This window comes from Pleurodeles waltl, chromosome 2_1 (genome assembly GCF_031143425.1).
Source record: "Pleurodeles waltl isolate 20211129_DDA chromosome 2_1, aPleWal1.hap1.20221129, whole genome shotgun sequence".
Lineage (NCBI taxonomy): Eukaryota > Metazoa > Chordata > Amphibia > Caudata > Salamandridae > Pleurodeles > Pleurodeles waltl.
The window spans coordinates 402,101,444-402,127,020 of record NC_090438.1 but is presented as its reverse complement, the minus strand read 5'-3'; positions in this window follow the sequence as shown (position 1 = coordinate 402,127,020).

The window sequence follows — 25,577 nt, the reverse complement described above, 5'->3', positions numbered from 1 at the left end:
TATAATGTACCGCAAAGGGATAATCATTGTTCTTGTTTTTGATTGCCCTAATATGTTCTTGTAGTCTTTCTTTAAACGGTCTGATGGTACTCCCAACATACATTTTTTTACAGGTACAAATAATGGCGTATACAAATTTGCATACATTACAGTGACCACATTTGTAAAAACCCAAGGGTGGTGAGGGTAACCAGCTGTCGTTTGTAACTGTTGGTAAAAAACTGTGACACAATTGGTCCCTCAAAGTACGTCCCCTGCGGTGGACCATATCCAGTTTGTTTTTGAGACCTTTCCTGAGGGTCTCATCTGATAATAGTATGTGCCAGTTGTTCTTGAGGATCTTAAACACTTCTGAACTGGCACAACTATATGTTGTTATGAACGCTAAGGCTTTCTTTTTATCTGCCTGTTTGCGTGATTTTTTGGCAAATAGGGATGCTCTATTAATCTTCAAAATCCTTTCATGTGTATTACTTAACAATTTCTTGGAGTAGCCTCTATTGAGAAAACGATGTTCTAGTGATTCTAACTGTTTGGAGAATTCTTGGGCTTCTTGGCAATTACGTCTGATCCTCACAGCTTCCCCAAAGGGGATGGCTTTAATTTGAGAATATGGGTGTGAACTGCTGGCATGTAGAAGCTGTTGACTTTCTGAATAACCTAGAACAAATATGATTCCCTTTGGTATAAAGTGTCAGGTCAAGAAAATCTACACTCACTGTGCTGAAATGGCTAGTGAAGTGTATGTTGTAGCAGTTGGTATTTAGATACTGAATAAATATATCTAATGTGATAGAATCGCCTGACCAAAAGAGGAAAACATTGTCAATGTACCTGCCCCAATATAGGATGTACTGCGTGAGGTCTGGAGGGCCTTTGGTCCACATATGGTGATGTTCAAAGTGTCCCATATATAGGTTAGCAAAAGAAGGTGAAAATTTGGCCCCCAGAGTGACCCCTTGTTTTTGTCTGTGCCAAACCCCCTCGTGTAGAAAGACATTGTTGTCCATAACAAGATTAATCAGATCCAATAACATGTTAGAGTGTTCCAGAAATGTAGCTTCTCTTTTATTCAAAAAATGCTGAATAGCAACCATACCCTCTTCTTTGGGTATGCAGGTATACAGAGAAGTGACATCAAGTGTTGCCAGAATGTGACCTTCAGTCCATTCATAATCAGCAATAAGACTAAGGAGATGTGTAGTGTCTTTAATATATGAAGGTAGGTTACAAACAAAAGGTTGTAAATGGAGATCAATGAATTCAGAAAGTTTTTCAGGGGGAGAATTGATGCCAGAAATTATAGGTCTGCCAGGTGGAAAGGCTGACGGTTTATGTACTTTGGGGAGAGTGTAAATACAAGGAAAATTAGGCGTAGGATTGAAAAGATATCTATATTCCAGATCTGTTAAGAGACCTCTGTCTCTCCAAAAGCCCAGTTTGGTCTCTATATCCTTGGTGATTCTGCCTATAGGATTACTATAAAGCTTGCAGTAGGCTTGTTGATCTTGCAGTTGCCTATCAATTTCTCCAATGTAGTCTTTTCGGTTCATAATGACGATGTTTCCACCTTTATCTGCCTCTTTTATTACTACGTCTCTGATATGGTCAAAGGAACGCAAAGCCCTGTACTCCTGTGAGCTCAAATTGTATGACCACGTTTTGCGTCCAAGCGCATATTGGTTTTCCAGTTTATAGATGGCTTTAGTTACTAGTTTGTAGAAGACATCACTTGAATTATCTGATGAAAGAATTGGTGTGTACCTAGAACGCGGTTTAAGGCCACTGTTACATTTTGCTGAGGTTACGATACCCAAATCTGTTAGAATGTCGTCACAAGTGGGTACATTATTGCTGTTGTCTATGTCCTCTAGAGAGAGTAGGGTCTGTATGTCTCTTACATCCCCAACAGAAAATTCACATGGGACTATATCCTCCCTGTTGTCTATGTTGGGTTGGGTTAGACAATATACCTTTAGTACAAAGACATCTCCTAATTCAACAAGGCAAACTGAGCCAAGTGAGGTCAGTGTAGGCATACAATATGGAAATGTAGTCCAAATATGATTACAACCATATCACTCATAACAGTGAGTCACACTCATGATGATGTGTCAATAGGAAGTTGGACACATGGTCCAGATATGTGTACTTTTGGTGTTGGTATTGCATCATGCAAGTGGGTTGAAACTTGGTCACAAACATACTTGAATGGTGATAAGGTCAGCAAGTCCAGCTAGTGTGTTTGTGCATTGCATGGCTCATCTGGAGTTACAGAGGGCAGCACACATTGCTGACTTTACTTGCTCATCGTCAGGTAGTCAATCCATAGCTGGAAGGTGGAAGGTGAAAGCTTCTAGCATACAGTTGTAACAAAACCATAATGACTTTTGAATAAACAATTTTCTAGGAAGAAGAAAAAACCACGGCACATCGCAGATTCGTAAAGATTTCAATTTATTCCTCTGTAGTGTCTCAGGAAACACATCACCTGACCCAGTGAGGTACAATAAGCATGATGTCAGAAGGTCAATTCAATTCTCATATTCGGAAAAATCAGCCGACACATGCTTTGTCAATATTGGACTTTTTCAAGGCTGTGAACATATACAGATGGAATGTGTCAGTCACAAGTATTACTGGTATAATCAAATACTTTAAAGCCTAGTGTGAGCTGGAATAAAAGTGAGTATTGTGAATAGGAAAAGAGGCCCGATGCCGCAAATTGATAGTATGCCTTGTGTAGACCATGAATGAAAGCATAACATTTCTATAACACCAGTCATACATTCCAGTGATAAGTATGTAGCTTATAGAGATATATGTTGACAGACAGAAAACAGTAAAAGACAGATAATTGAAGGAAGGAGAAACCATAGTTCATACCCCGTGTTGAAGATTCCAACCGCGTTCTATGTAGAGTTTATAGTGATAAATGCAAAAATTGTGTCCAAGAAAAAAGCCACAAATGCATGCACGAAAAAGAAACAGACATACCTCCAACTTATGGAAGTATCAAATTATATTAATAAGCAAGAATGACATGAAACTAGTATTAACAGTGAAAAACACGGGCGGGGATTAGATAAACCAAAAACCAAAAACAAGAAACGTCCCACTTAATAAAGCGTGGACCGTTTCCAGAAATGGAAAGTGCTTTGAACAATTAATATACTTGAACGGGACGCGCTTAAACTCTTCCTTAGTGGACAGGAGCCCTTTAAACATCGCGTAGCGCTCCCGCCACTCGGGACGCGCTTGAACTCTTCCTTATTGGGCAGGAGCCCTTTAAACATCGCGTAGCGCTCCCGCCACTCGGGACGCGCTTGAACTCTTCCTTATAGGGCAGGAGCCCTTTAAACATCGCGTAGACTTGCGCGGGCAACGCCCGGGCGAAGCCCGGGCCAAGGGCGGACCCGTCCTGCGCCCGTCAGCGGCTGGCCGAGGCTGGGCTGGGCCACCCCCCTGACGTTTACCACCCAAGCAGGCCTCATTAGACTTAGCCCCATTTGCTATTGCCAAAACTGAGCCCTCAGTAAGTTGCTCTACTAAATCTGACACCTTATAGATCAACCTTGCACCAACATCAACTCCAGATGGGCAAAAGGAAAGCAATAGAGGCTGGGGCCGGGGTTGTGCTAAAAGCCAAACGAAAAAGACATAAGCATGCAGCCAGCAACTGCGTCATGGATAGAATCGACTCTCTCCTGGGTGAATGTAATGGAATATTAACTAGCCCCCAGGGAAATAATTCTATGGAAACTGGGGGGGAGCCCACACCAATTAACAGGAAGGATGGTCCCATGAAAATCGCTGAGATTTTCGTGAAACGTGGACAACAAGTCACTGACACTACAGGGCAGGGCGAGAGCAGGAATATCATCACCCATACCGCCCCCTCTCTAGTAGAAGACCTACCACTGGACACCAACGATTTCATCCAGCTCAGTAACCGCTTTAATCCCTTAATCAACACCCCTGAATCACACGACAACATCAATCCAGGCACCCTGGCAGATGGGCCAGCAGCCACAAATATGCATTTTCCTCACGTAACCCCACAGCATATTGAATGCATACAAGATCTAAAAAAGGAAGTTATAGAACTCAAGCTTATGGTTAACTCCTTAATTGCAATAGTAAAACAGCTAACTCACGCAAATAACACGGCCACCACGAACCTTGCCCAAAACCCAACCCTATCAGGCATCACAACAAACCTGCCCAACTTCTCAGCTTCTAGCCATGTCGGCCCCCTCCCTATCGGAGAAAAGACCACGAACTCTTACCAGACACCCTTTTTCCACAATTCAGGCATAGGAAATCCACTAGACGTCCATCATAAAACCCCCAAACCCATGAGCAACACTGCCTCAAAATACTCTGCTCAGCCTGCCACTGATCGGTCCCATTCAGGTAATATAGTTCTAATGATTAACGTTCCCAAGTTAACCACATCGACACACAAGGAAGGGGCAGACTCTATCAAAAACAAGGCAATCCATTGGATTCGCCATGTTAGAGTCTGCCGCTCCATAATACGCGAGGACTTAATTAATGTAGTACGATGGCCAGACCCCGGAACACATTTTGACATCCTAAAACTGACACTCAAGGAGGGGACCATGGTGAACAATCTGGTGGCCCTAGATGCAAGAACAAGCCCACCAGCACACTCATGCATCCAGTTTAAATACCCCAGGCCACCTACGCACTACAAGGAGTGCTCGAGCTACCACCCAGCAGAAAATGTATCCACTCTTGGTAAAAATGATTGACTCACAGCCTCACCTAAAACCTATGCTGGCAAACCTTTCAACCTTCTAACATCTATCACCCCCAGATCTACCTTATACCCCACCACTGTCTGTCCATGTATTCTCTCCCCTACCCATGATACTAAGACCACTGCCAGTCCACTGAGCAAATATGACAACGATGCACCTTTCATCTTGCAGGCGCATTGCCCACCAAACCAAGTGCTGCTGGCTAGGCCTGCAAGCACCTCCAGGATCAGGACCAAGTCAGTTCCAATAGAGGAACATCACCAATCACCCCAGGCCCCACGGGTAAACATTGGTATCAACCCACTTCTCCTCACTTAACCACATCTGCCAGACCAACCTCCGACAGCCAACCATACAAACCCCAGGCATTTAGACAGGATAGTTCAGCCACTGACTGGGGTACGACTTGTTTCGTGGAATGTGGCAGGTTTGGAATCTATTCTCCCCCTTCCATCCTTCTCCTCCTTTATTGACGAACATGACATATGTCTTCTCCAAGAGACATGGTCACTCGACCCACTTTTTCGAACAGGCTATTCAAACTTCCACATCCCCGCTGTGGCCAGTACGAGAGGCAGGCCCTCGGGGGTCTGACCATTTGGATCAATACATCACTTAGTTGCCATATATCACAGCTACCTACCGACTCTCCCGACCTGTTAGGCCTTCGTCTATCCTTTGGGCCTGACTCTGTGGTGAACATCTTTAACATTTACACTCGAGGGGTCGGGGGGCAAGTCTCCAAAACCCTCTGCGCCCTCGTAGCCCTCTTACAAAACTATCCCCGCCATCATAAAACCATTGTGGCAGGGGACTTCAACGTCACATTCGAACCCCTTGACTGAGATGATCTCAGGTCCACTAACGAGGAGGATCAAGCCTGGTCTATCCCCGCCCTGTCAATACCACCCATCAAGAGATGGACGCAGGTCGCTGCCCAGGTCAAATCACTGACCATGGAGTTCGGGCTCAGGGCGTTAAATGGTAGAACCAAATCAGACACCAATGGCAGTCACACGTTCACCAAAACCAACCACACCAGCAGAATCGACTATTGTCTATTCGACATAAGACTATGGCCTCTAGTCATCGACATGACGATCGTTGAAAGGACTGAAAGTGATCACAACCCTCTCTCTGCCCACACATTAGCTCTAGGTAATCTCCCATCCACGTCTTACTCCCCAGCAGTAGCACCCGAGGGTATTAGCCTGGCCAACAATAAACAACACTTAAAATGGGACAAGGTAGTGGCTCGGCCCGCACTCATCAACGCTGCTAATAACACCCTAAAATCCACACTAATGGGCCTAGAGGCAGGTCCTGCAATTCCCTACCAGGAAATAAGCTTAATTCACACCTCCTGTTTCAGGGATATCGCAGCCCACTTCTCAGTACCCCAAGCCCATGACGACAAACGACCCATAGGTAGGAACCGCTGGTTCAACAAAACATGTTGGTCCCTAAACAAGCGCTTAGTTCAAGCCATTAAATCCAAGGACCCCACCGCCATCCGCGTAGCTAGGAAGTCCTACAAATCTGCAATACACAAAGCCAAGCGTGACCTAGATAATAAATGGTGGACAGCACTCAGTGACGCTGTGCGCGAGAGGAACCATAGTCTGTTCTGGTCCCTGGCAGCGTGAGGCCCAGAAACCAGTGGTTTGGACATCACAACCACTATTGCCCCAAAAGACTGGTTAGTTCACTTTAGTAGCCTGTACTCCCCTGACCATGATAGCCCCATCCCTGTTTGCACGGGCCCCCACCTAAATCCCTCATTAGCACCCACCACCGCAGCACCCCTGTTGTTTTCCCAAAGTGACATAACCTATTCCCTAAGCACCTTAAAACGCGGCAGGGCCCCTGGATCAGACTGCATCCCAGCAGACCTGTTCTCAACAGACCTAGCATCCTGGTCAAGATACCTGACCATTATAGCAAACGCAATAGCATCTGGGGCGCCAATTCCCGAGTCCTGGAAAGCGGCTATTGTTATTCCAATATTTAAAAAGTGCGACAGATCACTTCCTTGCAACTATAGACCTATTAGCCTAATTGACTGTGTCCAAAAAGTCTTCTGCCATTGCCTCCTAGGAAAGATCAAAGAATGGATGACTGAACGCAATATCCTTAGCCCTCTCCAAGCCGGTTTCCGGAAGAAAATTTCCACCACTGATCAAGCCCTCAGATTCCTATTATTATATTGGAAAACAGTGCTCATTGGCAAAGGCAGCCTTTATGTAGCTTTTGTGGACCTCAAATCTGCTTTTGACCTAGGACCTCGCAACAAACTATGGGACACTCTCTCTCGGATGGGAATCCCGGAGCACATTCTTGCCATATTGATACGACTCCACGAGGACAACTACGCACAAATCAGGTGGGGCAACAAGGGCCAACTAACTGATAGAATCCACGTTTCCCGGGGTGTGCGGCAAGGGTGCGTCCTTGCCCCGACCCTCTTTTCCCTGTATATCAATGAAATCGTCCCCTCCCTCCTCAGACTGCAGGCTGACGCACCTTCACTTGGCACACAAAAAACCCCAGTCTTACTCTTTGCCGATGAGACTCTTCTGATATCCAAGACCCCTAGCGGCCTAAGGAAACTCCTTTCATGCTTCGAGAAATTCTGCTCATCACAGGGACTCGAAATTAACGCCTCGAAAACAAAACTAATGACCCTCAATCCCCATAGATCTTTTAAAGGGAAGTTTACTTTAGAGGGCTCCACACTTGAGAAGGTGGGCATCTTCAGCTACCTGGGCATAACATTCACTGACAACATGTCTTGGAAACCACACATAGGGAAACAAGCTCTAAAACTAAAACAAACAACAGGGGTACTACTAAAAAACTTTCACCTCTCACACACAAAGCCAATTCGCCCAGCATTACAGTTATACGAAGCCCAGGCCGTCTCCTCAGCGCTTTACGGGGCTGAACTATGGGGCTATATCAAAACCCAAGACTTAACCACCGCTGAAAATAACTTCCTGAGAAACCTTGTGTCCCTTCCGCAAAGCACCCCACTGTTCCCCCTTTTCAAGGATCTCGGTATCAAACGCATTGGACACAAAGCCCGCCTGCGACCTCTGCTGTACTGGCGGCGTCTCTGGACCACCCCTGAGCTCGACATCTTCACTGAAGCTCTACAGGCTATTCTAAAAGCTGACCATCTTCACAGAATCCCCTGGCTACGACACATCAAGGGTTCACTGTACTCACTTGGGCTTGATGATCTCTGGAACTCACCAACCTCGTCCGTCTTCCCCTCGAAAAGCGAACTAAAGAAACTGTATTGGCAAATGGCAAATTACGAACACACAAGGGATGCACTCCACACTACACTATCTTGTGACTTTGCCAACCTAAAAGAGTCATGCAAGTACAAAGCTTTTTGGGACCTAATCACGGCCCCAAGGGAAAGGAAACTGTACTTCCAGCTCCGCATTGGAACACTCCCATTAAGACTTTTCACCAGCAGCTGGTCACACAATGAATCAACCGTATGCCCAGCTTGCAAAGCCCCTGTCGAGAATCTCCCTCACGTCCTTTTTGCCTGCCCCGCGTACACCGCCCCCGCAGGAAATGGCTGGCCCCAGCATGCAGACTACTGGGAGTCCGCAGCTCTGCGCTAGCCCTGCAAATCCTCAGTTCAGACACTAGGCCAACGCTAGTGATCGCCGTCGCCAAATTCCTCGGAGCTAGCTGGCTTGTTAGAGGGAAAACCCTTCTGTATAAAGACTCCAACTAAGACTGTCCCATTGTCCTGTGCGAGAGCATTTTATTCCATTTTTATTCCACCTTTTCAATTTTTTCTTATCTTTTACTCCCTTTTTATCATTATATTTACTTGTAATTATCATTTTGTGTATTTATTTGTATTTATTACTGCTTGCGCTTTTTTGGCTCCTGTAGCCGCAATAAAGCTCCTTTGAATTGAATTGAATTGAACTTGAACGTAGAGCACAATGGTCTATGAATAAAGAGACATGATGCTAGTGTTAGCCGCGAAGCAAACAAACACATAGCCACTTATAAGCGCGTGTGCTGTATCCATGTATTAAAGGAGACCGCTGCCGTGATAAAGCGTGTCTCCAAAAGGATTTACATAGAATACGGCTGGAAACATCTTACCTCAGTGTAAAGCAGAAAATGTTTAATCAGTCTGTTAGCGGCGTCGCATCTGAATTGCGCGCCGATAAGCAGCTGCTATTTATGTCTATTTCAAGATAGTAATAGACAACGGACTTAAGGCCGGCCGATTCCGGTGTCCGCCATCTTAAAAAGGGGAACCCAAAGTGAAAGCATACAAGAGAGAAACAATGCGTGTGTCCATAAGTAAAGAGAAAGTATCATGGAGATGAAAGATAAGGCATCACATCATGAAAAATATGTACCACATATATGCAAATGCACAATTTAAGATATATAGATTGGCAATCATTGTCATGGTTAATGGAAGAAACAAAAGCGATCACATCTGTGAAGAAAGACAAAGTTGTGGCATAAACAACATTGTTTGGACGCCACAAAGCTTATAGTATAATATGTGACAATTTGCAACAAGAGAGTCCAAAATTGTACATGTAAGAAACAAATGTCATAATAATGGTAACAGTTGTGAAAAAATTATACTATTAGTGGTAAATGGACTACAGAAAAACATGTAGGTCTTTATCAGAATTAAGACCCTCCTCAACTGTCCGTAGTTTAATGATCCATCTACTCTCAAGTTGTCTAAGGCGGAGAGTCTTATTGCCACCCCTTGGGCAATTGCCTACAGTGGCAATACCATGTGTCTGTATGCCCAGTCTCTCTTGTAATGGATGTTCCAAGTTATAATGTACCGCAAAGGGATAATCATTGTTCTTGTTTTTGATTGCCCTAATATGTTCTTGTAGTCTTTCTTTAAACGGTCTGATGGTACTCCCAACATACATTTTTTTACAGGTACAAATAATGGCGTATACAAATTTGCATACATTACAGTGACCACATTTGTAAAAACCCAAGGGTGGTGAGGGTAACCAGCTGTCGTTTGTAACTGTTGGTAAAAAACTGTGACACAATTGGTCCCTCAAAGTACGTCCCCTGCGGTGGATCATATACGGCTTGTTTTTTAGACCTTTCCTGAGGGTCTCATCTGATAATAGTATGTGCCAGTTGTTCTTGAGGATCTTAAACACTTCTGAACTGGCACAACTATATGTTGTTATGAACGCTAAGGCTTTCTTTTTATCTGCCTGTTTGCGTGATTTTTTGGCAAATAGGGATGCTCTATTAATCTTCAAAATCCTTTCATGTGTATTACTTAACAATTTCTTGGAGTAGCCTCTATTGAGAAAACGATGTTCTAGTGATTCTAACTGTTTGGAGAATTCTTGGGCTTCTTGGCAATTACGTCTGATCCTCACAGCTTCCCCAAAGGGGATGGCTTTAATTTTAGAATATGGGTGTGCACTGCTGGCATGTAGAATCGAATTAGAAGCTGTTGACGTTCTGAATAACCCAGAACAAATATGATTCCCTTTGGTATAAAGTGTCAGATCAAGAAAATCTACACTCACTGTGCTGAAATGGCTAGTGAAGTGTATGTTGTAGCAGTTGGTGTTTAGATACTGAATAAATATATCTAATGTGATAGCATCGCCTGACCAAAAGAGGAGAACATCGTCAATGTACCGGCCCCATTATAGGATGTACTGCGTGAGCTCTGGAGGGCCTTTGGTCCACATATGGTGATGTTCAAAGTGTCCCATATATAGGTTAGCAAAAGAAGGTGAAAATTTGGCCCCCATACCGACCCCTTGTTTTTGTCTGTACCAAACCCCCTCGAGTAGAAAAACATTGTTGTCCATAACAAGATTAATCAGATCCATTAACATGTTAGAGTGTTCCAGAAATGTAGCTTCTCTTTTATCCAAAAAATGCTGAATTGCAACCATACCCTCTTCTTTGGGTATGCAGGTAAACAGATAAGTGACATCAAGTGTTGCCAGAATGTGACCTTCAGTCCATTCATAATCAGCAATAAGACTAAGGAGATGTGTAGTGTCTTTAATATATGAAGGTAGGTTACAAACAAAAGGTTGTAAATGGAGATCAATGAATTCAGAAAGTTTTTCAGGGGGAGAATTGATGCCAGAAATTATAGGTCTGCCAGGTGGAAAGGCTGACGGTTTATGTACTTTGGGGAGAGTGTAAATACAAGGAAAATTAGGCGTAGGATTGAAAAGATATCTATATTCCAGATCTGTTAAGAGACCTCTGTCTCTCCAAAAGCCCAGTTTGGTCTCTATATCCTTGGTGATTCTGCCTATAGGATTACTATAAAGCTTGCAGTAGGCTTGTTGATCTTGCAGTTGCCTATCAATTTCTCCAATGTAGTCTTTTCGGTTCATAATGACGATGTTTCCACCTTTATCTGCCTCTTTTATTACTACGTCTCTGATATGGTCAAAGGAACGCAAAGCCCTGTACTCCTGTGAGCTCAAATTGTATGACCACGTCTTGCGTCCAAGCGCATATTGGTTTTCCAGTTTATAGATGGCTTTAGTTACTAGTTTGTAGAAGACATCACTTGAATTATCTGATGAAAGAATTGGTGTGTACCTAGAACGCGGTTTAAGGCCACTGTTTCATTTTGCTGAGGTTACGATACCCAAATCTGTTAGAATGTCGTCACAAGTGGGTACATTATTGCTGTTGTCTATGTCCTCTAGAGAGAGTAGGGTCTGTATGTCTCTTACATCCCCAACAGAAAATTCACATGGGACTATATCCTCCCTGTTGTCTATGTTGGGTTGTTGTTTATAGTTGAAATGTTTCAATAATTTACATTTGCGTATTTGTAAGACTGGAACGGATGAAAAAACAAGAGCTCTCAAGGTGGTGGGATTTCACCATCCTAGAAAGATACATACAGATCAAACAAAACCAGAGGGGACTTCAAGTTATACTCTTCCCATCCTTTGGGGATCTTAACCCCACATTATTACAAGAATGGGAACAGTTACTGATAACTTCCTCTTTTGGAATTATGGATATACTTATCAGAGATGCTAGAGAAAAGAGAGAACGATTACTTGTAGACATTGAGGCCCTAGAAAAGGAGATTCAAGACACAAACCTTAAGGAAGCAATAGTCAAAAACTACAACATCGTAAAAGATGTACTCCAGAAACACCAAGAATATATCAAGGAGAAGAAAATGCACAAATTAATATGTGATGCCAATGATTAAATCACAGACAGGGTCTTTACTTATGCCCATAAGTTTGACAACATGAATATGGAAAGACAGGATAATAGGGCATCACTACCAGCAGTATCTACTGTGTCTAATATTACAACTAGTGACACTGATCTGTCCAGCTGTTCCAGCATTACTAGAAAGAAAGCTAGAAGCTCCCTACAAGAACAAAGAACTACCATTAACAACAAATCTCCTTTTTTGTTGGAAATGTAAAGATTCCGCAGAGGCCAAAAATACAACAGAATGTCGCAGGCCACACACCCAAGAGAACCAGAAGGTGGAAAAGAAAAAGTGTTGGAACTGGTAACAAACAAGACCGGATAACCACAAGATCAGTTGCACGCAATATGAAGAACCAGGCAACCACACAATCCATAGGGATGATCTATGTGTCATGAATTTATCTGATAAAGCACTTGATGACGAACAACTTAGTGTTCTTAGTAAGGGTTTGGGCTTTGTACCAATGTCATTTCCGGATTTTACAGGGATGCACATTGATCTCTTTAAATTTGTACGCAAATGTAAATTATTGAAACATTTCAACTGTAAACAACAACCCAACATAGACAACAGGGAGGATATAGTCCCATGTGAATTTTCTATTGGGGACGTAAGAGACATACAGACCCTACTCTCTCTAGAGGACATTGACAACAGCAATAATGTACCCACTTGTGACGACATTCTAACAGATTTGGGTATCGTAACCTCAGCTACATGTAACAGTGGCCTTAAACCGCGTTCTAGGTACACACCAATTCTTTCATCAGATAATTCAAGTGATGTCTTCTACAAACTAGTAACTAAAGACCTCTATAAATTGGAAAACCAATATGCGCTTGGACGCAAAACGTGGTCACACAATTTGAGCTCACAAGAGTACAAGGCTTTGCGTTCTTTTGACCATATCAGAGACTTAGTAATAAAACAGGCATATAAAGGTGGAAACATCGTCATTATGAACCGAAAAGACTACATTGGAGAAATTGATGGGCAACTCCAAGATCAACAAGCCTACTGCAAGCTTTATAGTAATCCTATAGGCAGAATCACCAAGGATATAGAGACCAAACTGGGCTTTTGGAGAGACAGAGGTCTCTTAACAGATCTGGAATATAGATATCTTTTCAATCCTACGCCTAATTTTCCTTGTATTTAAACTCTCCCCAAAGTACATAAACCGTCAGCCTTTCCACCTGGCAGACCTATAATTTCTGGCATCAATTCTCCCATTGAAAAACGTTCTGAATTCATTGATCTCCATTTACAACCTTTTGTTTGTAACCTGCCTTCATATATTAAAGACACTACACATCTCCTTAGTCTTATTGCTGATTATGAATGGACTGAAGGTCACATTCTGGCAACACTTGATGTCACTTCTCTGTATACCTGCATACCCAAAGAAGAGGGTATGGTTGCTATTCAGCATTTTTTGAATAAAAGAGAAGCTACATTTCTGGAACACTCTAACATGTTATTGGATCTGATTAATCTTGTTATGGACAACAATGTCTTTCTACACGAGGGGGTTTGGCACAGACAAAAACAAGGGGTCACTCTGGGGGCCAAATTTTCACCTTCTTTTGCTAACCTATATATGGGACACTTTGAACATCACCATATGTGGACCAAAGGCCCTCCAGACCTCACGCAGTACATCCTATATTGGGGCAGGTACATTGACAATGTTTTCCTCTTTTGGTCAGGCGATTCTATCACATTAGATATATTTATTCAGTATCTAAATACCAACTGCTACAACATACACTTCACTAGCCATTTCAGCACAGTGAGTGTAGATTTTCTTGACCTGACACTTTATACCAAAGGGAATCATATTTGTTCTAGGTTATTCAGAAAGTCAACAGCTTCTACATGCCAGCAGTTCACACCCATATTCTCAAATTAAAGCCATCCCCAATGGGGAAGCTGTGAGGATTCGACGTAATTGCCAAGAAGCCCAAGAATTCTCCTAACAGTTAAAATCACTAGAACATCGTTTTCGCAATAGAGGCTACTCCAAGAAATTGTTGAGTAATACACATGAAAGGATTTTGAAGATTAATAGAGCATCCCTATTTGCCAAAAAATCATGCAAACAGGCAGATAAAAAGAAAGCCTTAGCGTTCATAACAACATATAGTTGTGCCAGTTCAGAAGTGTTTAAGATCCTCAAGAACAACTGGCACATACTATTATCAGATGAGACCCTCAGGAAAGGTCTCAAAAACAAACTGGATATGGTCCACCGCAGGGGATGCACTTTGAGGGATCAGTTGTGTCACAGTTTTTTACCAACATTTACAAATGACATCTGGTTACCCTCTCCACCCTTGGGTTTTTACAAATGTGGTCAGTGTAATGTATGCGAATTTGCCTTGGATAAGACGAAGGAATTCTGTTACAACAAAAGTATGACACATACCATCAAACAATTCATGAACTGTAACACCAAGTTAATTGTATACTGCATTATTTGTACCTGTAAAAAAATGTATGTTGGTAGTACCATCAGACCGTTTAAAGATAGACTACTAGAACATATTAGGGCAATCAAAAACAAGAACAGTGAGTATCCCTTTGCAGTACATTATAACTTGGAACATCCATTAGAAGAGAGACTGGGCATACAGACACATGGTATTGCCACTGTAGGCAATTACCCAAGTGGTGGCAATAAGACTCTCCGGGTTAGACAACTTGAGAGTAGATGGATCATTAAACTACGGACAGTTGAGGAGGGTCTTAATTCTGATAAAGACCTACATGTTTTTCTGTAGTCCATTTTCCACTAATAGTATAATTTGTTCAGAATTGTTACCATTATTATGACATTTGTTTCTTACATGTACAATTTTGGACTCTCTTGTTGCAAATTGTCACATATTATACTATAACCTTTGTTGCGTCCAAACAATGTTGTTTATGCCACAACTTTGTCTTACTTTACAGATGTGATCGCTTTTGTTTCTTCCATTAACCATGACAATGATTGCCAATCTATATATCTTAAATTGTGCATTTGCATATATGTGGTACATATTTTTCATGATGTGATGCCTTATCTTTCATCTGCATGATACTTTCTCTTTACTTATGGACACACGCATTGTTTCTCTCTTGTATGCTTTCACTTTGGGTTCCTCTTTTTAAGATGGCGGACACCGGAATCGTCCGGCCTTGAGTCCGTTGTCTGTTACTATCTTGAAATAGACATAAATAGCAGCTGCTTATCGGCGCGCAATTCAGATGCGACGCCGCTAACAAACTGATTAAACATTTTCTGCTTTACACTGAGGTAAGATGTTTCCAGACGTATTCTATGCAAATCCTTTTGGAGACACGCTTCATTACGGCAGCGGTCTCCTTTGATATGTGGATACAGCACACGCGCTTATAAGCGGCTGTGTGTTTATTTGCTTCGCAGCTAACACTAGCGTCATGTCTCTTTATTCATAGACCATTGTGCTCTACGTTCAAGTATATTAATTGTTCAAAGCACTTTCCATTTCTGGAAACGGTCCACGCTTTATTAAGCGGGCCGGTTCTTGTTTTTGGTTTATCTAATCCCCGGCTGTGTTTTTCACTGTCAATACTAGCTTCATTTCATTCTTGCTTATTAATACAATTTGATACTTCCATAAGTTGGAGGTATGTCTGTTTGTTTTTCGTGCATGCATTTGTGCCTGTTTTCTTGGACACAATTTTTACATTTATCACTATAAACTCCACATAGAAAGCGGTTGGAATCTTCAACACGGGGTATGAACTATGGTTTCTCTTTCCTTCAATTATCTGTCTTTTACTGTTTTCTGTCTGTCAACATATATCTCTATAATCTATATACCTTTCACTGGAATGTATTCACTTTCACTGGTGTTATAGAAGGGTTATGCTTTCATTCATGGTCTATACAAGGCATACTATCAATTTGCGGCACCGGGCCTCTTTTCCTATTCACAATACTCACTTTTATTCCAGCTCACACTAGGCTTTAAAGTATTTGATTATACCAGTAATACTTGTGACTGACGCATTCCATCTGTATATGTTCACAGCCTTGAAAAATTCAATTTTGACAAAGCACGTGTTGGCTGTTTTTTCAGAATATGAGAATTGTATCAGCCTTCTGACATCATGCTTATTGTGCCTCACTGGGTCAGGTGATGTGTTTCCTGAGACACCACAGAGGAATAAATTGAAATCTTTACGAATCTGCGATGTGCCGTGGTTTTTTCTTCTTCTTACATATCGACTGTGGCCTCTTCTAGGCGACAGCTTATACACCCTGTGGCTGGGTGCTAAACCACTTGAGCACTCCTTCCTCCAATATAGACTTTATGGTCATGGACTTTGCACATAGATGTTAGCATTGTTTTTTGGAAGTGCGCACCACCTATACACAGCCACAATTTTTTATGTTATAAACAATTTTCTGTACACTCATTCTCCCAGGGCTGCAAGTTAAATAAGAAGATGCATCTCAGGTGTGTGTTTGCATGAAGTAGTGCTCATCTGTACAAGTACTTTGTGGGTATAATGGAGGGCATGTGATGCGTGCTGGTAACACTTCGCATTCCTGCATATGAATGTTTACACAGTGCTGAAACATTATGTTATACCTTGCATTTTATGAATGCCTCTAAGAAATGGCACATAGGAGGTATATGGGGTGTGAGTATGGCTTTTCAGTGCCAATTCATATGCAGACTAGTACATTTGTCCAGCTGGTCACACCATGCCAATGACACGGTATCCATGCATTGAGAACTACTGGCACTGTGTAGGTTAACAACAATGACATTTGCACACTGCTGCAAAATATACACATTGCGGTGAGATTTGGTTTCCCCTTTTTACTCTCTGACCTCCTGTTTTCCCACTTCATTTTGCCAGCTTTGAGGTTTCTGGGCACTTCATCACTGCTGACCTGTGCTAAAGTGCAGGTGCTATGTACTCTAAAACATGGTGACATTGGCTTATGCACAATTGGCATATTTAATTTACATGTACGTCTCCAGTAAAGTGTACAAAATGTGCCCAGTACTTATAAATGAAATGCTACTAGTAGGCCTGCAGCACTGATTGTGTCACCCACTACAATAGCCCTTCAAACATGTCTCTTGCATGCCACTGTAGAGCCTGTGTGTGCACTTTTAAACTGCCATTTCAACCCAGCAAGTGCAACCACTTGCCTGACCCAGACCTCCCTTCATATTACATATGTCACCCCTAACGTAGGCCCTGGTTAGCCCCAAGGGCAGGGTGCGGTGTATTTAAGAAGTGGAACATATACTTTTAAGTTTAACATGTTAAATGTTAAATTCGTTTTTCACTACTGCAGTGGTGGCTAACTCCAATTGAAAGTGGTGGGGTGGAGTAAGGCGTGTTGGAGGGTGGGTGTTGGGGGGATAGTGGTAAAAATAAAAACAACGTACCTGCTGCTGCTCCTGGTCCTGCTGCCAGCCTCTCCCTTTTCTCCCAGCAATCATGAGGCACCACTAAAGTACAAGCTCTCAATCTAGATGCTGCTCTCCTGCTATAGCAAGCATTAGGGCACCACCAGGATTGGCCAGAGCAGGCTCGTTTGACGCTCGCTCAGGCACAGGGAGCTTGTGCCATTTTCAAACCGGCTGTGTAACACTGCTGGTTTGGGGAAATGGAAATAGCATGTCAGTTTTGCCAGCCTAAGACAGCCGGCCAAACTGACATGCACACTATACAATGCCCAGCAATCCTCCTCCCTATGGCCCGGCCCCACCCTTCCCTAGATTCATTGGCTTTTAGAGAGACAGCGACAAATAAAATGATAATAAAATTGATTTAATAACATTTTATTTGTCACTGCCTGCCTGACTGGGCAGGGGGCGACGCTCCTCCGCGATTGCAGAAGAGCCAGCCCTGCACTACTGCAAGGCCTGTCTCTCCCACAGATTAACATTGGGATTACCTTTAAGAAACCTTTAAGTGTAACTTCCACTTGGGGAAAAAAAGAGAAATTGCTCTGCCCCACTTCAAAGGCTTAACTGCGTATATGTACTGGATCCCAAACCCCACCATATCAGAGCTCTATGGGAACCAAGGACATTCTGCCAGGAAGAAGGACTGTTGTGTTGCCAAGAGGGACTACCCCTCTGCAACTGCATTGCTTTTTTGGCCTATTGCTTGCTGTGTTCTGTGCTGTATAAGGGAATGACACTTTGATACTTGCTTTGCTTTGTTGCCCTGCTACTTCTTACCTGGAGTGAAAAGGAATAAACCTGTTCACTACATCCTTCATCCGAGATTCTCCAAGGGCTTGTTGGCTTGCCCCCTGTTCTCTGAAGTCTCATAGCCATAAAAAACTTCTCTTGCACCAAACAGGCTGCGTTGTCTGCCCTATCCGTGAGATCAACTTGTGTGCTGTTGTTTTGACTTCACTAGATGCACCCGCTTTCATAGTGTGCCGATTAGGCAGCATTATGTTGTTTCCATGTGATCATCGTGTGCTCAGATGTTCTATTTCACCCCAGACACCCGTCTTTGTGGTGTACTGATTGGGCTTGCTGTGCCAGCCACCCTTGTTGTGAGATTATTGTGCCGGGTTGACCCCCTTTTCAGCCACGTCGCCCGCAGACTGTCAGCACAGCTCAGTATCTTTTCCAAGTGACTCCGAAAGGAGGAGAACCAACATCACACGGGTCCCACCGAGGAGAGACCACCGCACCCGCCCCTTTTCTCTATATGGAAAGTAATGTTCATTGCTTAGACCTGGGAGGTTATCGGAGCCACTCTCAGCAACCTCACAGAGTTTGGGCTTGCCCAGAAAATGCCAGTCTCAAGGGTCTAGCTGTAAGCTTGTCAACACGGACTGAGAAGACACTTCTTAGTTCTTAATTGTTGATCCACTATGAGGAGCATTACAGAGTCCCTAGTGTGACCGTATATCTCATAATATAAGCGCAAGGGCTCTTCTAACATTGTGATTACTTACCATTCTTTCTGCATCACTAAAGAAGTATAGATGTGATTGTTTTATCATGAGGATCTTGATTTCTTCAGGATAAAATTTGCTATCTTCAAAATTGCATATCTCAGGATCTATTTATTGGCCTTTTGTTGTTTTGGTCTTGTTTTATTCAAATAACTATTCTCTATTCTTCTAAAATGGTGAGAAGTCTTTTTGTGGTCTCTTTAACTATGTTACTGTAAGTAAGTGTTGCGCAAACACCTAGCACATTGCCCCTTAAGTTAAGCCTGACTGCTCTGTGCCAAGCTACCAGAGGGTGAGCGCAGGTTAATCGAGGATGTGTAGCTGACTTACCCTGACTGAGATTGTGGTCCCGACTTGGACATGGTGCATACTGCTTCCAACTAGAGACCTAATTTCTAACAATATGGAAACATCACTGCAAAAAAGCATGAATCCTTTTGGCCTGTATACTCTGCACCTACATTCACATTGACATACCTCTTTGTCAAGTCAAAATTATTCTGTAGTCAAGTACTGTTATGTTGGCACACTGACTATTATTTGGTTGCAGATGATTGATGCCTTCCCATACATATTACAATGTGACTACTATCACTGATCACACACAGACATTACAGAGCTACAATCATGTACTCAAAATACTTACTAGTTGTATTAGGATGCCGGAACCTGTTGATTTCTCTTCAGGTGAATGGGACATGTCAATGATTTGAACATTGCATTGTAAATAGTGCAGCTACACATGGTCAAAATTACATAATAAATACTCTTGAATCCCAGTATGTGTTCAAATATTAAAAACTCCCGGCACACAGATGTATACATTGTAGAAATATGGGATGCACCTAGTCGCGTTTTAAGGTCAGATGTGTCTAACATCACATGGCTGAAGCATGTCTTACGCTTTTGATGTATTCTGGCTGCTGGGAAGCTTCATCTCAGGCCCCCTTACCCCACGACATAAGGGTGAAACCATTCATCCTAGGCAGACCAAAGTTGTGCTTAGATGGCAAGGGACAGTATACATTATATGTAACACTGTAAGAACCATATCAGACTTTTCATGGTGCTGGTGCACAAAGTGCTGACTATCGGCAATGCATGCCACCTTGCCACGTGCTGCAAGGATGCATACATTATAAGGAGGTTTGTAATGTTTTGTCCTGGAAATGCCACCTTCCTGCACAAAAACAATTGCCTGAGACATTTTCATCTGTCTACGTGTGCTGCACAATGCAGCACACATTGAAAGTTTAATGTAAATGGAGATTGAACATATATATATCCTCCTTACCCATCACCAGTGGATGTCTACCATTTTTGGAGCATTCCCTCGTCAATCATGTATGTTAAATCAAGGAATACTTCTAAACCCGTGTGTGTTCAATGTCAACAAATACACACAACCAACAAAACAGACCCCTAGGGCAGGGTATAGCAATGTAGCAATTGGCCCTGCTGTGCATTACATTGTATTTATGTAGCCACTCTGAGGCGCTCAAAGTGGCCATGTGTTCCTTAAATAATTGCACTTATAATTTTTGCATTGCACTTGAAGCAAATTGCATGATGCTAATTGAAACCACCACATTAAAACATATTCCCCTGAACTGTTTAAGTTTTGAATAACTGGTATTGCAACATTAGTATATGCAGATGCTACATATATACAATACTATGAGACCTCCTATTTACAATCCCAGCATGGCCATGAGATTAGCCTCATGTGCTACAACATCAGCCCACTGATGTTTGAGCTAAGAGATGGTATGATCATCTCCGAAGGCCTGGCACATGTGCCAACTCACTGATTGCCAGTGATCCTTCCTGTCCTTAGGGGGTTAGCCCAGGCTTACCATACCCCCAGAGGCCACAGTGTGGGGCAGGTAATGCAGGATGAATGCCTCCACCCTTGCCCTCATAATTTTTACCTCTAGCCTTCCCTGACATGACTCCATACCTCCTAAACCTACTAGACCCCAAATAAGCAACCCTTAAACCTATAACTGCAGCACCTAATAAATTAAACCACTAAACCTGCAAACAATACAAGACAAATATTTATACAAATTACTACAAAACACACAAAAGGTACACAATTGACACACAGCAGGGACAGACCAGCCATCAACTAAAAAAGCACAAATTCACCAGACAGTCTCAGGACACCATAAAAAACCCAACTCTAACTACTAGACTGTAAGAGAAACTGAAACTAACTGGCACACTTGCTAATAGATACGCTCGTCCGTGTCTACGATGGGGACACGAGGAAGTGAATTCATGATGCGTGTTACTGTGGTACACAGGCAATGAGGGACATGCAAGCTACGTCGTCTCTCAGCTGAGACCAGGAGGAGAGAGTAAAATTAAACGAATATGATGTGGGCCAGAATTGGAAGAAATTATAAATAAATTGTATTGTATCCAGTCCCAACAGGGATTGTGAGGCTGAGGTCTGTATGAATGACTAAGCCTTGAAGAAGTCCAGTTTGGACGAAACACGTGTCGGCTGACGGTTTATGCTCAACATTTTCATTGTACCATTGACTATTGGCAGGTGTTTTATGCTCATCATACTTATTGTATCATTGTTTGTTATGTATTTTTGGCATTATATGTGTTGTTTGTTATGAGTAAATTCTGTATGTATTTAAAGTAATTCCTGCTTTTATATATTATGATTTAAGAACCAACACCTTTATAGGAAATTTCAAATTATGATTTTGTAACCTATGGAAAATTCCTAATATTGTATTTAAGACATAACGTGTCTTTAAACTGTTGATATATTAGATTTTTTTCGTGCGCTCCACTAATTTTGTTCTTTTTAATATGCATTCTGCCACACTCATTGCATCATTGTGAATGAATGTTTTCAGCATTTGTGTTAATTCCTCTAATGCAGTGCTACATGAGTGGACATTGCACATTGCGTGATAGATGCACTGCACAGCAGTACTTCTTCAGCTACAGTAACTTCCATGTAATGGCAGTGATGTACAGGTTCAGACCCGCGCATCTTGTGCGTTGCACAGGTTAAAAGTCATGCAACAAGGGGGATGCACTGGTTCAGAGCAGAGCAACAGGGGAGATGCACAGGATCTACAGTAGAAGCATGGCTTTTGCTGGACTAAATATTTTGTCCCACTTCCATTGGTCCAGGACTGGGGTGGCACCACTTGGCAGGTCAGAGTGACAGATGACAGTGTCCAGGTGCTGAAGGAGGGTGGTTCAAAGTCTTTCAAGTCCCTGGGACTTATTAAAGACAGCCAGGCAGATGTCATCTGAGGTCACTCTGAGTCAAGGGATGTGTGTGCACTCCTAATCACCCAGCTAGGGAAACAGCAGGCAGCATGGCAGCACAACAAGGCAGGAATCAAGAGCCCAATGCTCAGAAATCAATTTTCACATTCATCACCAGGGTACACACCTGGATATCCCCCACAGTCTTATGTCCATGTAAAGATTGTTCCTGTGGCCTATGCCAAACTCTTTTTGATTCCCTAATCAGCCCAATCTCTTTCTTGCTGTAATGTGCTGAGTCTCCTTCCCTGTGATGTACGAACAATGCCACACACACTTAGGGAAGCACAGAGACAGGCTGGCTCCCCCGTACTCTAGTACATGTCCCACTGTGCTTGTGCTTTGCTGAACTGTCTAACTCCATCTGGTGTAATACCAAACCACCTCATGTTTTGACCAGGCAGCCATGTCTTATGCACAAAAGAAGCCAAGGCCCTCCATGTAATGTAGCGGGGCACCCACTTCTTCACTCTAGAATATATGTATAACCCTAGTTGCATGGCACTTGCACCATGCAATGTGGTACATATGCAATGCAAAACAAAAATTAGATTTATTAATCCATGCAATGCTACTTTGTATAGCCCTGAGTGGTTTCATAAATCTCAAGTAAAGCAACATAGTGCAAATACCTGCGTTGCCTTACTCTGCGCTAGGGAGGCATTCAATTGAGCATTGCATCAGTGTTTCCATTCAACCCTCTTAATTTGTGACGCATTCCCAGATTAACCCGAACTGGTAATCCTGGAAATGCACCTAGAAGACACATATTCCTAGGAGAGCTGTAAGAAGGAGTAATATCTTAATTTCTCCTTGTTACCTCCTCTTTTAATGTGTGCTGCTTTCTGCAGCACACGTGCATAATGGAAAATGCCTCTCGGGATATTTTTTTTTGCAGGAATTTGCCCCTTCATGCACAAAAATAATCCTGCATGCAAGACAGGCTCCCTCAGACCATGGTGCAAGTTTCACCATGGTGCAAGGGTATCTGCTTTGGTGCAAGGCAGCCAAAACGGCACCAGCAAAGGTTAAAAGGCAGGACTGCACCTAGTTTTTGTCAAAACAGCACATTCCAGCCCTTTCCCTCTCATGCATTGCAGCACAGCGAGTTGACTTGCTGCGCTACAGTACATTACAAATTGCACACATATAATCAATGAATATTCACTGAACATACGGTGTCTAATATTGTGATTCACATGTATCTTTCTACCACCAGCATAATGACATGCAGCACACATACCCAGTCTGTGCACACTGTTTAGTTCTACACTCCCAACTGTACTAGAGTGTGTCACATTGAACACACACTCCCTGCACAAACACACATTAACTATGTGCACACTGTTTCACATTTCTAACTATGTGTTGTCTATGTCTTGCACAGGCACATACATTTTGTACACAGTTTTATTATGTTCATATTTCCTTAACACCCTGATGTTGGGCAGGGCTGTGTGCAACACACAACTGAATTTTGTGAGAGGTGAGTAAGCAAATAGGCCTCTCTGCAGTGATCTAGATTTAAATAGTCAGGTTCACAACTACTGTTCACTACACAGCATGCTGCCACCCCCACCTATGCTCTGTCTTACTCATGGCAAAGGCAATAGCATACATCTACTATGGTGGCAGATCCTTGTGTGCTACTCCTGGTGCAAACAGACTGCATTCCATGGCACAGGCCTATGTGATGGCACATATGCATAGTGAATTTTCCCATTTGTGATTATGTCAGTATTAGTGAGCCACACAACTATGCAGTTGGGCGCTGAGGGTAGGAGTGGACTACTCTTACCATGCAGGGAAAAAATCCTATCCTACATCTCCATTGCACCATGTTGAATAGAACTTTGAATGCATACATCCATTTGTGCTTGAACTTTTACATGGACACATTAACCATCTCTGTAGTCCTAATGTGATGTGATGGTTAGCAAACATCTCCCTTGTCTGACTTCTCCAGTTAATGCCACACATTGCTACTTCATCTGTTTTAATGTTTTGTTACAGACCTTTGACCCTTCTTGCACTTGTGTGCAAAGCATGGGCTATGCGTATTTTGTCAACCGTGGCCAGATGTGGGATTTACATCAATATGCCCAGGAAAGGTGGTAGATGTGTGCTGGTTTGTGGATCTCCACACATGCCTGAATGCATTCTTTACAAATTACATTTTCACATCTACACCTGAGACTTGGCCTTTGGCAATAACAATTCTGACGCATTTCTAACTTTGCAATGCACTTACACGCAATGTGAAACACAGTGCTAAACGCATAAATACCACTGCATTACATTTGCGCCAGATTTCGTGGGGCAGCACCCGCATTGTATTTATTGAATAATGCCTTGCACATGTGAATACATCACAACTTTTGGACAATGCAAATTTTAAAATCCATTGCGTTTTTGAAGATGAGTCATTTTTTAAATATGCCTTACTGCTTGCCTCCAAATTACCTCACACCACGTGTGCAAGCCCAGTGGAATCCTCTCATAAGTATGCCCCTTAATGTGTGGTAGGTCTTGGGTGAAGATCACAAGAGAGTGTGAAACAGAGCAGTGAAATATTGTTACGACAGGGTAATTCGGCCCATCATATTACCTTGCTGGTAAGGCCCTAATTATTTCCTACTGCACTGACTTAGATGCTATGATTGAATAGTCTTTTTGTAAATATTTAATGTCAGGGTTAGGTTATCAAATGTTGCAGATCTAATGGTTCTATATTTTTATGATGCTTTGGTTGCTCTTTGCTTTACTGCTATATTTTGAGAATTGCAACGTGGACAAATTGTGCATGAACAAAAAGATGTGATTAGTCTATTTCATAATAATAATATTATTTCTGGTTTTCATGCGGTGCTACCAACCAGTTTCTGGTGGTCTCAGAGGAATTTTAGGAGAACATATAATAGAAAGGGGGGAAGTGCTATACACGATACATGGAAGAAGCCAGTGAGGGAAAACGTGTCCAGTGTCTCATATTACACAGACCTGGCAACAACATAGTAGCAATGGTTTGCATAATTGGAAGTGCCCTTATTGCTTGAGAAAAGAAGTCAAAGCTCATCCTAAGGGTCTGATTGGCCAGGACTTGGGGGTCCTGATGGAGACAATTGTTGAGAGGAGTATGTGAAAATTTGAGGTAGTCATTTTTCAATCTATCTTAATTGTAGAGGTAGTGAGTTCCACTGGAAGGTGCCTGAAAGGTGGAGGGTTTGCAAGTCACATGTTGTAT